Genomic DNA, 14,547 nt, shown 5'->3' on the forward strand with positions numbered 1-14,547 from the left:
CTAGAATATCTTCTACTATACCTCTTGGATATTTCACGGATCTGTCTGCAAGTTGTAATGAAATGGTGGTGGCTTTCAAATCTCCCAAACCTAGTTGAAGGTACACTGAATAAGGCATTAAGTTGATGCTAACACCCAAATCAAGCATCGCCTTCTCTACTTTCTTGTCCCCTATGGTGATGTTGATAGAGAAACTTCCTGGATCCTTGAGCTTTGGTGGAAGTTTTCTTTGTAAAACTGCACTCACATTCTCGGACACCATTACCTTCTCATGTGGTCCATACTTCCTTTTGTAGCTGTTTAACTCCTTGGAGAACTTCCCATATGCCGGCATGTTCCTAATGACATCAAGCAAAGGTAAGTTAACATTCACTTTGCTTAGTATATCAAAAATTTCCTTAAATGACTTATCCTGCTTGCTCTTGGCAAGTCTTCCAGGGAATGGTATTGGTGGAGTGTATGGTTTCTCGGCCTTGTGAAGATTTGGTGCTTCAAATGAGGAAGTAGCATGGCTTGGTTCCTCATTTGGTTTCTCATTTTCTCCTTGAGTAACCCCTGCATTCACATGATCAGATTCATTAGTAACTTCATTTCCAACTCTATTATCAATAATCTTACCACTTCTAAGTGTAGTGATTGCTTTGGCTTGCTCTTGGTTCCTTTGGAGTATCACGGGTTGGCTTGGAAACTTTCCAACCTCTCTTTGGTTCAAGGCATCTGCAATCTGCCCCAATTGTGTCTCCATTTTGGTTAGAGCCGCCGAATGTTGTTGGAGAGTGCTATTTGTGGAATGTTGGAATTGCAAGGTGTTTTGGGCTAACAACTTAACCGTATCCTCTAGAGTAGTGGCAGGTTTTGGTTGGAAATTTTGGAATTGATTGTTGTTCTTCCATGAGAGGTTGGGATGATCTCTCCAACTTGAGTTATATGTATTGGAATACACATCATTCCTTGGCCTTTGATTGTAAGAATTCATGAGGTTCACTTGCTCTTGAACATACTCGGGATAAGCTTCCCTAGATGGACATTGATGAGTAGGGTGGCTTGGTATGTTGCAAATGGCACACACTTCATTTGCTTTTGGCACCATGTTGAGCACGGATTCAATCTTCCTTTCTAGGTTAGCTACCTGCAACAAAAGATCATGATTAGAGCTTGTTTCATAGACTCCAACTTTCTTACCCCTTAAATCTTTGTGTTGAGCATTAGACCCCAACATCTCATAAATGTTATATGACTCTTGGGCATTCTTTTTCTTCAATGCTCCACCTGCTGCATTATCAACAGTTGATTGACATGTTTGGGTTAGTCCATCATAGAAAATTTGCATTTGTAAGTGAAAAGGTAACCCATGGTGTGGACATTGCAGCAAGAGGCCTTTAAAGCGCTCCCAACACTCATTGAAAGGTTCTCCATCATCTTGTTTGAAGTTGAATATTTGTCCCCTTAATGTGGCTGTCTTTTGAGTGGAAAAGAACTTCTCCAAGAACTTTTTAGCCACGGCATCCCATGTAGTGAGGGAACCTGGTGTTAGAGTCATCAACCAACTCTTGGCCTTATCTTTCAAGGTGTAAGGAAACACTCTCATCCTCAAATTTGCTTCACTTACTCCCTGCAAAGGCAAACCACTCACAACATTGTAAAACTCTTTAATATGAGCTAAAAGGTCTTCATTAGGTAAGCCATAAAAAGAGGGAAACATATGGAAATGTGAAGATTTAAGATCATAGTTTCTAGCTTCTGTGGGCAGCAAGATGCATGAAGGTGAATTTGGTATGATTGGTTGAGCAAAGTCCTCCAAAGCTCGAAGCTCATCTTGGTTGCCCGCCATCTCTTCTTCTCTTTCCCAATTAAATTGCTCAGATCCTTTACTTGTTGAACTAGGTGAATTCCCTTCCTCTTCTTCACGGATAATGGAGGAACTTGATGGCACAAAGTTGTCCAAAGTGTGGCCCTTTAACCGTTCAATTCTTTGGCCTAGCTCCACAAGTCTATTTGACATATACTACCTGAAACAAAATAACACAAGTTTGAATGAAAATCAAGAATCTACCTACAATGAAAAGAACAAAGTTTAAATAGCAAACAAGCAATTACAAGGGACTGAAATCAGTCCCCGGCAACGGCGCCATTTTTGTTGATGTATTATTCCTTCCTAATGCTAGAATATATTTAGTATAATGGCACAAGCAAGGGTGTCGAATCCTCAGGGACTAATTGGACCTATGTAATTACTTGTTTTGCAAGAACTCTATGAAATGAATCAAACTAAACAGAATAGGCAGATTTGTTGTTGTAACTTGAAAGTATAAGAAAGTGAAGTAAACATAAATAAATGACTCAACAACTAATAAAATGAGATAGTACCAATGGAGATGAAGCTAGGGATTCGGTTTCACCATTGCTAAACCAAGTCCATGTTTGTTAAGTTAGTTTATACTCATTCATCTACCTATTTCTTGAGTTTGTTTCACTTGGACATGATCAACCATATGATGTGTGGATTTGATCAAATGTCTCTAATCATGAACCTAGTTGTGATGTGCAACTTTGGTTCATAATCAAGAGTATGTAATGCACAAGAAACTTTCATAAAACCAAAGGGAATAACTCGGCAGGATGTTTGCTAAACATTCCCTTCATTCATTCACATATCTACCAAGATTATGCATGATGTGTGTTTTAATCTTGGCTACACAACTTAGTGATTAATTCAAATGATGATCAAACATTAAAATCAACACACTAAGTCACCATTAAATCAGAGAATGAAACAAGAAATAGATGGACAAACTGAGCATTCTAACTTAATTACATGGCAAACTTTGCAAGGTTACATCGAATCCCTAGAGGAGGATTAGTTACAATTCATGTTTACAAAAGATTTAACATAAAAATATAAAACATGAATGAACATAGAATTAATAAGAAGAAACCCTTGAAGCAAAACTGATGTTGAATTCCTTGAAGAGTGCCTTCGGTGTTGGTTTTCCAAATGTGGTGCGGATGAAGGTAGATTGGTTATGGTTGAATGGTTTCTGCCCTTGGGACAGAAATGGACAGAAAATGAAGTGAAATGGGAGAAGTTATGCGTGTGTAATGGATTGAGTGAAGAAGAAAAAATGCGGAACCCTTGTTGTGTGAAGTGAGACTTGTTTTTATAGAAAGGAATGTGGCTCCAACACTCAGATTGGATCTCCATCTGCACAAGTGAGATGGAATAGCATAAAATGAGCTGGAATTGATGGGTTTCTGAGGTAGTGGACGCATGGCATGGACAAGATCTGCAAGTATGTGTTAATGTATTCAAAGAAGCATGTGCCCTTGCTTCAACAAGTGAGTGGAACCTGCAAAGGTGAATTGGCCATTTGAAATTGTTTGTACAAATCTGGAAAGGGGAAGAAAGCACACGGCATGGACAAAGGGGGCTGGAATTGATGCGAGAATTATACGCACACAAATTAAACCCTCTTTTTGACAATTGTAGTATAAGTATAAGTAGGGATCGTTCTGGACCGGGGATTAGGAGGGATTGTTAATCCCTTGGATTTGACTCAAAAACGTAAAATAACAATATGAAACACTATACTAGACTCAAAGAATTCAAAACTAAACTTTAAAACACTAAGACAAACCAAAAGACTCAAAACAACACAAACACACTCAAATTTGCATAAAAACCACTTTCTGGGCAGATTTGAGCACAAACACAAATTTGGACGAAATTAAGTAATAACTTGACTCAATACCGTAAAAACACAATATAAAACACTAAACTAACTCAAAGAATGTAAAACTAAACACTTAAAACATTAAAACAAACCTAAAGACTCAAACATCACCCAAAACACTCAAAACTGCCTTAAAATCACTTTCTGGGCAGTTTTGAGCACTTTGGTGAATTTGGACGAATTTTGGGAAATAAATTGAATCAAAACACTTAAAAGCACAAACTAAATTGATTTCTAACTAATTTGACATTAAAGTAAAGGGGGATTTAGGTTTATACGAACTTAAATTAAATGAACAAATTGCAACTAAAACAGAATGTAAAGATGAATGTGATGAAAATATGGATGATGGAATAGCCAAGGGGTTCTTCTCCACACATGTTATACTTGCATAATAAAACGATTTCCAATTACATTTCAATAAACCATGAATTCTCAACACCCCAAGTTAACCGTGATGCACTAATTAACCTTCAAATCTTCCTAACGTTATTGAATTGGATGATGCATGCGACAATTCAAAACATTCCCCACAAGTCCTCAACATGAATGCATAGAAGAGGTACAAGCAAGAATCATTACGCTCTATGAAAATTATAAGTGTTGACGAGGCATTCGTTACTATGATTGCATGAAACTTATGCCAAGAATTCGTTTAACGCGATTGTTTATAAGCAACCTCCACTACTTGTGAATATAAGTTCATAACTATTAGGTGAAACTCACTTATATTCTAGCGTCATATTCATGCATGAAAATTAAGCGTGCACTCTCAATAAACATACATAAATAAGTTATCAATCAAACGGTTAAACAAATTGAATCCACAACTTATGAAACGCAATTAGAAGTAATCAAATCAAAATGCAAGCATAAACATATATTTCGAATCACCCCCTAACCAAGGGGGGTTTAGTTCCTCATAACTTTGAAATCAAAGAAACACCTAAACATTCCAACAACTCAAACTTGAATTGTATGAACGTTTAGGCACTCTTCTCTTCCATTCCTCATACGTACAAAACAAAGAGAATTGAATTTAAACATTGAAATCAAAGAAACACCTAAACATTCCAACAACTCAAACTTGAATTGTATGAACGTTTAGGCACTCTTCTCTTCCTCGTTGTTGTAGCACAAGGTCTAAGGTGAGGTTTGGTGGTGTGAATGGTTTGGGGAGTGGTTGGAGTGGTGTTTGGATTAGTAGGGATACTCACGGCACAAGGGGATGATTTCTGGTGGTGTTTTGGATGATTTTTTGAATATGGACGAATTCAATGAATTGAGGTGTAATGCATGCTTATTTATAGGTGAAATGGGGGGAACATGACAGCTAGGAGGGAATGTGGCTGCATGTTTGAATGATTAAAGGATGCATGTGGGTTGGAAATGCATGTGTAAGCATGTGTTGGCTGAATTAAAGAATGTGAGGGAATGATGAAAGGGGAAACATGACAGCTAGGTTGGTTGAATGATTATGAGTGCATGTGGCTGATTTATGAAGGGAATGCATGTGATTTAAAGGGTGGGAGTGCATGTGATTTGGTTGGAATGATTGGAATGCAATCTGAAATGGGAGATGGAATGGCTGAATGTGGTGCAATGATAATGTCTTGTGGCTGAATGGATTAAAGAATGGGAGTGCATGTGGGTGGAAATGCATGTGGGTTAAAGAGTGAATGCATGTGCAATGACAGCTAGGTTGAATTAATTAAAGGGATTGCATGTGCAAGGTTTTGGTGTGAATGATTGAATGTGCATGTGGCTGATTTATGAAGAGTGAATGCATGTGGCTGCAAGGTGTGAATGATTATGGGTGCATGTGGCTGCAATGGATTAGGAATCCTTCAATTTCGTCCATTCATTTTGCTCCAAACATAAGCTATCCATTCCAAGTCCAATTTTGCTCCAAAATGCTCCAAAATGCATCTTTTTGCTTCCTTAGCCATATGAACCTAAAAACACACGAAAATGGCTTAAACTACTAAAACAACTATGAATTAACAATATAAATGCACGAAAACAAGCTAAGTAAGTCGCCTAAATATGCTCCTATCAAATTCCCCCACACTTATCTTTTGCTCGTCCTCGAGCAAAATAGAAAAACAAAACAAACAAAACGACACTAAACAAGTAAAACACAACCTAAACCTTCCAACAATCGTCTCAGGGATTTCCAATGCACATGACAAGTTAAAAATCATTATTCCCACAGATTTTAGCCATCTTTACACTTAAGTACATTCTTAATCATAGTCACCACATACTAGTTCACAATTAAGCATTTAAAACCATGATTTGAATGTAGTAACATGCCTTAGAGAATTTCCTCAATTCCTTACTAGAATGCACTCTATTTTCACACAGATTTTCTGACTACACACCCTACACTAGTTATATGTGAGAGATTGATGTAAACATGAAAGACTAGTATCTCACATATGTTATAACAAAGAAAGCATTTCCTGGATTTACAATAATGACATGAATATGATCTCATGAATGGAATGCTACTACTTAGAACAAGAACCAGTGATTCCATATGCTCATACCAAATTCAAACTCCACAAATTGAACACATAACATCAAGATAGAAGTTGAGGGTTGTAACGGGGCTAAGGGTAATGGTTTAACAAAGAAAGGTAAAGTAAAACAAAGGTTCTTAAAGCAATAGGAAGCGAAGTAATGAAATTGACACTTAAACTCACTTTTAATGGCAGAAATCAACTTTTAAACACAAGGGAAGATTCATGCAAACTTTTAATGGCAGAAATCAACTTTTAAACACAAGGGAAGATTCATGCAACAACTAGGGTCAAATTCACTCTTTTGGACCCTTCCTTCAATAACCAATACTTGTGAGATCATTCTCACTTATTTTTCAACTCTTTTTCTTTCTTTTCAACACTTTTCTATTTTCTTTTTTCTTTTTTTTTTCTTTTTCTTCTTTTTTTTCATTCTTTGGCCGTGCCCTATTATCTTCCCCCACACTTATTTTCGGCAATATATTGATCAAAAGGAGTTCATTCTAAGTCATGCTTCACTATCCTTTAAGAACAAGGGTATGGAAAGTCCTAATCTACGATAGGTGAGGATAATGTGGTTAACAAAGAAAATAAGCTTGAAAAGGCTCAAAATGGTTAAAACTTACAACAAATAAGAAATATGAAAAGGGATAGGCTTTTTGGCTTTGGCTTGACTAACAACTTCATCTTATTGTATGTTATGCAAACAATATCATGCTTTGAATGAATTGGGCATGAGTTCTAGTATTTGGAACTATAATGAAATGCATTCCAAGTAGCAACCAAGCAAAGAATGATGAGATCATGCAACGACTTTAGAAAACAAGAAATCACAGAAAATAACTCTCCAAAGAAGGTAATGGCTCAAGTCTCACAGGGTTGTAGCGTTTGTTTGAGTTCCTTCCTTCAAGCATGTTACAAAAACGAATTTTTCTTTTATGATTGCATGTGAAGTCATATATTATAACCATAACCAAGCATATACCAAGAGTAAATCAAACTTTTCTCTATGTTTATAACTCTTTTTAACAGTCATGCAATTACAAACCAAATCCTTATCATTGTGTTGGAAGGTACCCTAAGACACAAACACACAAAAACGACTCAGAACACTCTTTTTAGGCTTTTCAAAACATATTTTTCAAATTTTTATGTGATTTTCGGAGTTATAAAAACAAAACATGATAAAACACTCTAAAACATCTTAAAAACACCTTAAAACAGCAAGGAACAACATTTAAAGTTATGGGTGATAAAATCCCACGAATTTGCATTAACAACGTTAGTTACCCCCCCACACTTAAATCAAACATTGTCCTCAATGTTTTACGCATAGATTCACACAAAACATAAGTAAACACACAAAAAGCAACTAAACATACTAAACATGGCAGAATGTAATTAACAAAGAGAAGAGTTTAGGGACGCAAATCTGGTTATGGAGTGTAAATTCCCTCTTCTCCTTGGTGATTGCATTGAGGCATTGATCTTTGTGATTCCACAGGCTCATTCTTGAACTGGTTTCCTCCCATCGTTGATTTTCCTTTGTGCTCCTCTTGAACTGGGCAGCAGGATTCTTTTGGTCTCCCCCGGAGGTCTGAGCTTTCCCCTTTTATCTGTTTCTTTGTTCAATCTTTGCAGGAGTGGTCCCTTCTCTGGAAGTGTATCAACCGTTGAAGATGACTACTCGAGAGCAACGCTAGGTAAGCAATCAGGAATAAATTCCAGGCAGTCGGATCCAGATCGGAAGACTGACTCCAAGTGCCGGCTGATTGCTTCTTTCACTTTGCCATGCGAGTAAGAACAAGGACAAAGAAAAAGACAGGGAAAGAGCATGATATGAGATACTTTTGCTTTTGACCTTGATGATATGAGATACCTTTGCTTTTGAAGAAGTGGTGAACGAATCAGCACACTTCAATCCGCCATTTCCTCCTGGGTCATCTGTACTCCAGGCATCTGGTATCATCTTTGGGGAAGAAGAAAGAATTGAGTATTTCGAAAGGCTTTGCTGGGAGTGCACCCTCAGAGGTGAGGGAGAGTTGGGCATTTTCTTCAGGTTTGCCTTGCCATAAAAGACGAAGGTCGACATATAAAGAGATAATATCAAGTGGTGGTATTGTTCTTTTACCCGTGTCGACAAACGTCTCTTCGATTTCTGAACGGACGCCTCTTCGATTTCTGCACGACGCCCCTTCGATTTCTGAACGACACGTAGTAGTGCGTACGCGGCTCTGTCTGAGCTCTTTTTGACAAAGTCGCACGCGTTTTCTGAAAAGCAGAGAAAGCGTCGCCGAAATTTACGCTTGTCGGCAAAAGTGTAGCTGCGATGATGTCCTCCACGTGAACTTTTGACAAAGTTGCACACGTCTTCTGAAAAGCCGAGAAAGCGTCGCCAAAATTACGCCGGAAATTCCGGCTTTTTGAATCGGTGGACGCGTCGCCTTGGCTTCTTATAGATGTATCGATCACCGCAACAAACACACTCTGAAGATTTCCCATTCTTTGAAAATCGACTCCGACCCTTTGAGAATTAACTCCATCCACCCCATCTCTTTGAACACTTTTGAAAAATGGCAAACCCATCGAACCTTAGCTTAGATTTGAGTCTCAGCAGCGATCCGGTTGCGCCCCGTCAAGGTAATGTATGGCGTCCTTCTTTTTTATCTTCTAACGGTCTTCTTACAGGTGAAGACTCCGTGATGCAAGACGCCACAACAGCTACAATAGTAGCTAGAAACCTCCTTACTCCAAAAGATAGTAGGCTGCTGTCAGGACGGTCCGATGAGTTGGCCGTTCAAGAGTCCCTCGCACTTAGTGTTCAGTGTGCGAGTTCTGTGTCCAACATGGGCCAACGCCTGCTTGCCCGCTCCCGTCAGGTGGAATCATTGATGGCAGAGGTGGAAAGTCTTAAGCAAGAGATCAAACTGCTTAAGTACGAGAATAGAAGTTTGCATGTGCTTGCAAACAACTATTCGACGGGCATGAAGAGGAAGCTTGATGAGCTGCAAGAATCCAATGGTCGCATGCAAAGTGACCGTCAAAGTGACCGTCAAAGGCTTGCGGCTTACTTCCAGAGGCATATTTTTCCGGGGTCATCCAGCGCTTGGCCAAGCATTGAGGCCTGGAATGCTCTAGCTCCGATGCCTTCCGCTCCGATGGCTTCCGCTCCGATGTCTTCGGCTCCGATGCCTTCCGCTCTGATGCCTTCCGCTCCGATGCCTCGTAGTGGGGCTTCACGTAAACAACCTTTGTGAAGCTCCACTTTCTCCATGTTTAGTATCTTTTTTTTTTTTTTTTTTTTTTTTTTTTTAATCAAATCAAAATCAAATCAAACGGCATGGAATTGGTCCTTGAATGGAAGGTGATACTTGAAGTGAACCGGCATTGGTTTGAATTCTAGTGTAGGTGCCTGATTAAAAAAAAACAGCAAGTTAGTATAAAATGTAATGGAATTTGGAAAAGATGACTTACTTGTTTTGTTCGACAAGAACTCAAGGATAAACACATCTTCTTTGAACATTGTAGGACCAGAAAATCCAACGTGTTTGGGAATTGTTGTCTCAAGTATATCCTTTTTAACGAATTCTTGATATTCCATACTTTGCACCTTTGGAAGGCCTTCCAAGATGTCTTTTTCACCTTCTTCTTCCTTGGAAGTCATGAACCTGCAAGGAATAGAGATCTTTGTTGGAACGGGGTTAGAAATAATGAATTTTGGAACAACCTTACCCGAATTAGATGGCATAGGAGCAATAGGTGCCTCCGGCAAAGGTGTTTCCACTCTTGCCGTGGGTTGGGTGTATTCCTTTTCCTTGTGATTTGATTTTGATGGTTGAGGGTCCGTTCCAACCTCCTTGTCACTTTTCAACATGATAGCATTGGTGGTTTCAAATTCTCCCTTCGAATTTGCAATGGTTGAACTAGGGAGTTCGCCTTGGTCGCAAATTTGTTCTACAAACTCCGCTATCTGCCCAATTTGCTTTTCCAAGTAGTCCAACCTTTTGTCTTGATTTTCCCTCTCTTTGTTTTGAAGTTGGACTCCCTGAGTCAAAGTAGTAAGTAATTGAAAAATCTTATCATTATCACTTGAATTACCTACATCGCTTTGGGCAGGTTGTGGTGGCTGCATAGGCGTTGAATAGAACTCCTCATATGGCGGCCAATATCCTCCTTGTTGAGCCTCATTGTCTTGATTTTGTGAGCCCTGCACCAAACAAATTAATTCATTAAGCTTTTGATTATAATCTATTGACGAACTTGAGTTTGGTTGGGCATATTGAATATGAGGTTGTGGTGGCTGCATAGGTCTTGAATAGAACTCCTCATATGGCTGCCAATATCCTTCTTGTTGAACATGTTGAGGTTCCCACCACATAGAGTTTGAATGATCACTCCAATTCGAATTGTAAGTATTGGAAAACATGTTATTCCTTGATTGAAGATCAAATGTACCAACGCTTTGCATTTGCGATCTTTCCATGAGCTGTGACAAAAGAGAAGCATTATCTAGTGCCATGTTGTGCTTCTCTAGTACTTAAAATCGACAAACAAAATACAAATCAAAAACTAAAACTGAAATACATAACAGAAACTAAAACTAAAACTAATAAGAAAACGAAAATAACAATCCAAAGGATTAGCAAAGTTGCTAATCCCCGGCAACGGCGCCAAAATTTGATGCGAGAATTATACGCACACAAATTAAACCCTCTTTTTGACAATTGTAGTATAAGTATAAGTAGGGATCGTTCTGGACCGGGGATTAGGAGGGATTGTTAATCCCTTGGATTTGACTCAAAAACGTAAAATAACAATATGAAACACTATACTAGACTCAAAGAATTCAAAACTAAACTTTAAAACACTAAGACAAACCAAAAGACTCAAAACAACACAAACACACTCAAATCTGCCTAAAAACCACTTTCTGGGCAGATTTGAGCACAAACACAAATTTGGACGAAATTAAGTAATAACTTGACTCAAGACCGTAAAAACACAATATAAAACACTAAACTAACTCAAAGAATGTAAAACTAAACACTTAAAACATTAAAACAAACCAAAAGACTCAAACATCACCCAAAACACTCAAAACTGCCTTAAAATCACTTTCTGGGCAGTTTTGAGCACTTTGGTGAATTTGGACGAATTTTGGGAAATAAATTGAATCAAAACACTTAAAAGCACAAACTAAATTGATTTCTAACTAATTTGACATTAAAGTAAAGGGGGATTTAGGTTTATACGAACTTAAATTAAATGAACAAATTGCAACTAAAACAGAATGTAAAGATGAATGTGATGAAAATATGGATGATGGAATAGCCAAGGGGTTCTTCTCCACACATGTTATACTTGCATAATAAAACGATTTCCAATTACATTTCAATAAACCATGAATTCTCAACACCCCAAGTTAACCGTGATGCACTAATTAACCTTCAAATCTTCCTAACGTTATTGAATTGGATGATGCATGCGACAATTCAAAACATTCCCCACAAGTCCTCAACATGAATGCATAGAAGAGGTACAAGCAAGAATCATTACGCTCTATGAAAATTATAAGTGTTGACGAGGCATTCGTTACTATGATTGCATGAAACTTATGCCAAGAATTCGTTTAACGCGATTGTTTATAAGCAACCTCCACTACTTGTGAATATAAGTTCATAACTATTAGGTGAAACTCACTTATATTCTAGCGTCATATTCATGCATGAAAATTAAGCGTGCACTCTCAATAAACATACATAAATAAGTTATCAATCAAACGGTTAAACAAATTGAATCCACAACTTATGAAACGCAATTAGAAGTAATCAAATCAAAATGCAAGCATAAACATATATTTCGAATCACCCCCTAACCAAGGGGGGTTTAGTTCCTCATAACTTTGAAATCAAAGAAACACCTAAACATTCCAACAACTCAAACTTGAATTGTATGAACGTTTAGGCACTCTTCTCTTCCATTCCTCATACGTACAAAACAAAGAGAATTGAATTTAAACATTGAAATCAAAGAAACACCTAAACATTCCAACAACTCAAACTTGAATTGTATGAACGTTTAGGCACTCTTCTCTTCCTCGTTGTTGTAGCACAAGGTCTAAGGTGAGGTTTGGTGGTGTGAATGGTTTGGGGAGTGGTTGGAGTGGTGTTTGGATTAGTAGGGATACTCACGGCACAAGGGGATGATTTCTGGTGGTGTTTTGGATGATTTTTTGAATATGGACGAATTCAATGAATTGAGGTGTAATGCATGCTTATTTATAGGTGAAATGGGGGGAACATGACAGCTAGGAGGGAATGTGGCTGCATGTTTGAATGATTAAAGGATGCATGTGGGTTGGAAATGCATGTGTAAGCATGTGTTGGCTGAATTAAAGAATGTGAGGGAATGATGAAAGGGGAAACATGACAGCTAGGTTGGTTGAATGATTATGAGTGCATGTGGCTGATTTATGAAGGGAATGCATGTGATTTAAAGGGTGGGAGTGCATGTGATTTGGTTGGAATGATTGGAATGCAATCTGAAATGGGAGATGGAATGGCTGAATGTGGTGCAATGATAATGTCTTGTGGCTGAATGGATTAAAGAATGGGAGTGCATGTGGGTGGAAATGCATGTGGGTTAAAGAGTGAATGCATGTGCAATGACAGCTAGGTTGAATTAATTAAAGGGATTGCATGTGCAAGGTTTTGGTGTGAATGATTGAATGTGCATGTGGCTGATTTATGAAGAGTGAATGCATGTGGCTGCAAGGTGTGAATGATTATGGGTGCATGTGGCTGCAATGGATTAGGAATCCTTCAATTTCGTCCATTCATTTTGCTCCAAACATAAGCTATCCATTCCAAGTCCAATTTTGCTCCAAAATGCTCCAAAATGCATCTTTTTGCTTCCTTAGCCATATGAACCTAAAAACACACGAAAATGGCTTAAACTACTAAAACAACTATGAATTAACAATATAAATGCACGAAAACAAGCTAAGTAAGTCGCCTAAATATGCTCCTATCAAATTCCCCCACACTTATCTTTTGCTCGTCCTCGAGCAAAATAGAAAAACAAAACAAACAAAACGACACTAAACAAGTAAAACACAACCTAAACCTTCCAACAATCGTCTCAGGGATTTCCAATGCACATGACAAGTTAAAAATCATTATTCCCACAGATTTTAGCCATCTTTACACTTAAGTACATTCTTAATCATAGTCACCACATACTAGTTCACAATTAAGCATTTAAAACCATGATTTGAATGTAGTAACATGCCTTAGAGAATTTCCTCAATTCCTTACTAGAATGCACTCTATTTTCACACAGATTTTCTGACTACACACCCTACACTAGTTATATGTGAGAGATTGATGTAAACATGAAAGACTAGTATCTCACATATGTTATAACAAAGAAAGCATTTCCTGGATTTACAATAATGACATGAATATGATCTCATGAATGGAATGCTACTACTTAGAACAAGAACCAGTGATTCCATATGCTCATACCAAATTCAAACTCCACAAATTGAACACATAACATCAAGATAGAAGTTGAGGGTTGTAACGGGGCTAAGGGTAATGGTTTAACAAAGAAAGGTAAAGTAAAACAAAGGTTCTTAAAGCAATAGGAAGCGAAGTAATGAAATTGACACTTAAACTCACTTTTAATGGCAGAAATCAACTTTTAAACACAAGGGAAGATTCATGCAAACTTTTAATGGCAGAAATCAACTTTTAAACACAAGGGAAGATTCATGCAACAACTAGGGTCAAATTCACTCTTTTGGACCCTTCCTTCAATAACCAATACTTGTGAGATCATTCTCACTTATTTTTCAACTCTTTTTCTTTCTTTTCAACACTTTTCTATTTTCTTTTTTCTTTTTTTTTTCTTTTTCTTCTTTTTTTTCATTCTTTGGCCGTGCCCTATTATCTTCCCCCACACTTATTTTCGGCAATATATTGATCAAAAGGAGTTCATTCTAAGTCATGCTTCACTATCCTTTAAGAACAAGGGTATGGAAAGTCCTAATCTACAATAGGTGAGGATAATGTGGTTAACAAAGAAAATAAGCTTGAAAAGGCTCAAAATGGTTAAAACTTACAACAAATAAGAAATATGAAAAGGGATAGGCTTTTTGGCTTTGGCTTGACTAACAACTTCATCTTATTGTATGTTATGCAAACAATATCATGCTTTGAATGAATTGGGCATGAGTTCTAGTATTTGGAACTATAATGAAATGCATTCCAAGTAGCAACCAAGCAAAG

The 14,547-nt window shown here is 37.7% G+C and overlaps 1 pseudogene; it reads left to right on the top strand.

The window, feature by feature from the left end:
• Window positions 1–1,346: 1,346 nt before the first annotated feature.
• Window positions 1,347–1,457, top strand: LOC125476597 (annotated as a pseudogene).
• The last annotated feature ends 13,090 nt before the right edge of the window (window positions 1,458–14,547 follow it).

This window comes from the organism of the source record quoted next, unplaced genomic scaffold, assembly GCF_019419815.1.
Source record: "Pyrus x bretschneideri cultivar Hongxiangsu unplaced genomic scaffold, Pyrus_bretschneideri_v1 Contig199, whole genome shotgun sequence".
NCBI classification, from domain to species: Eukaryota; Viridiplantae; Streptophyta; class Magnoliopsida; order Rosales; family Rosaceae; genus Pyrus; species Pyrus x bretschneideri.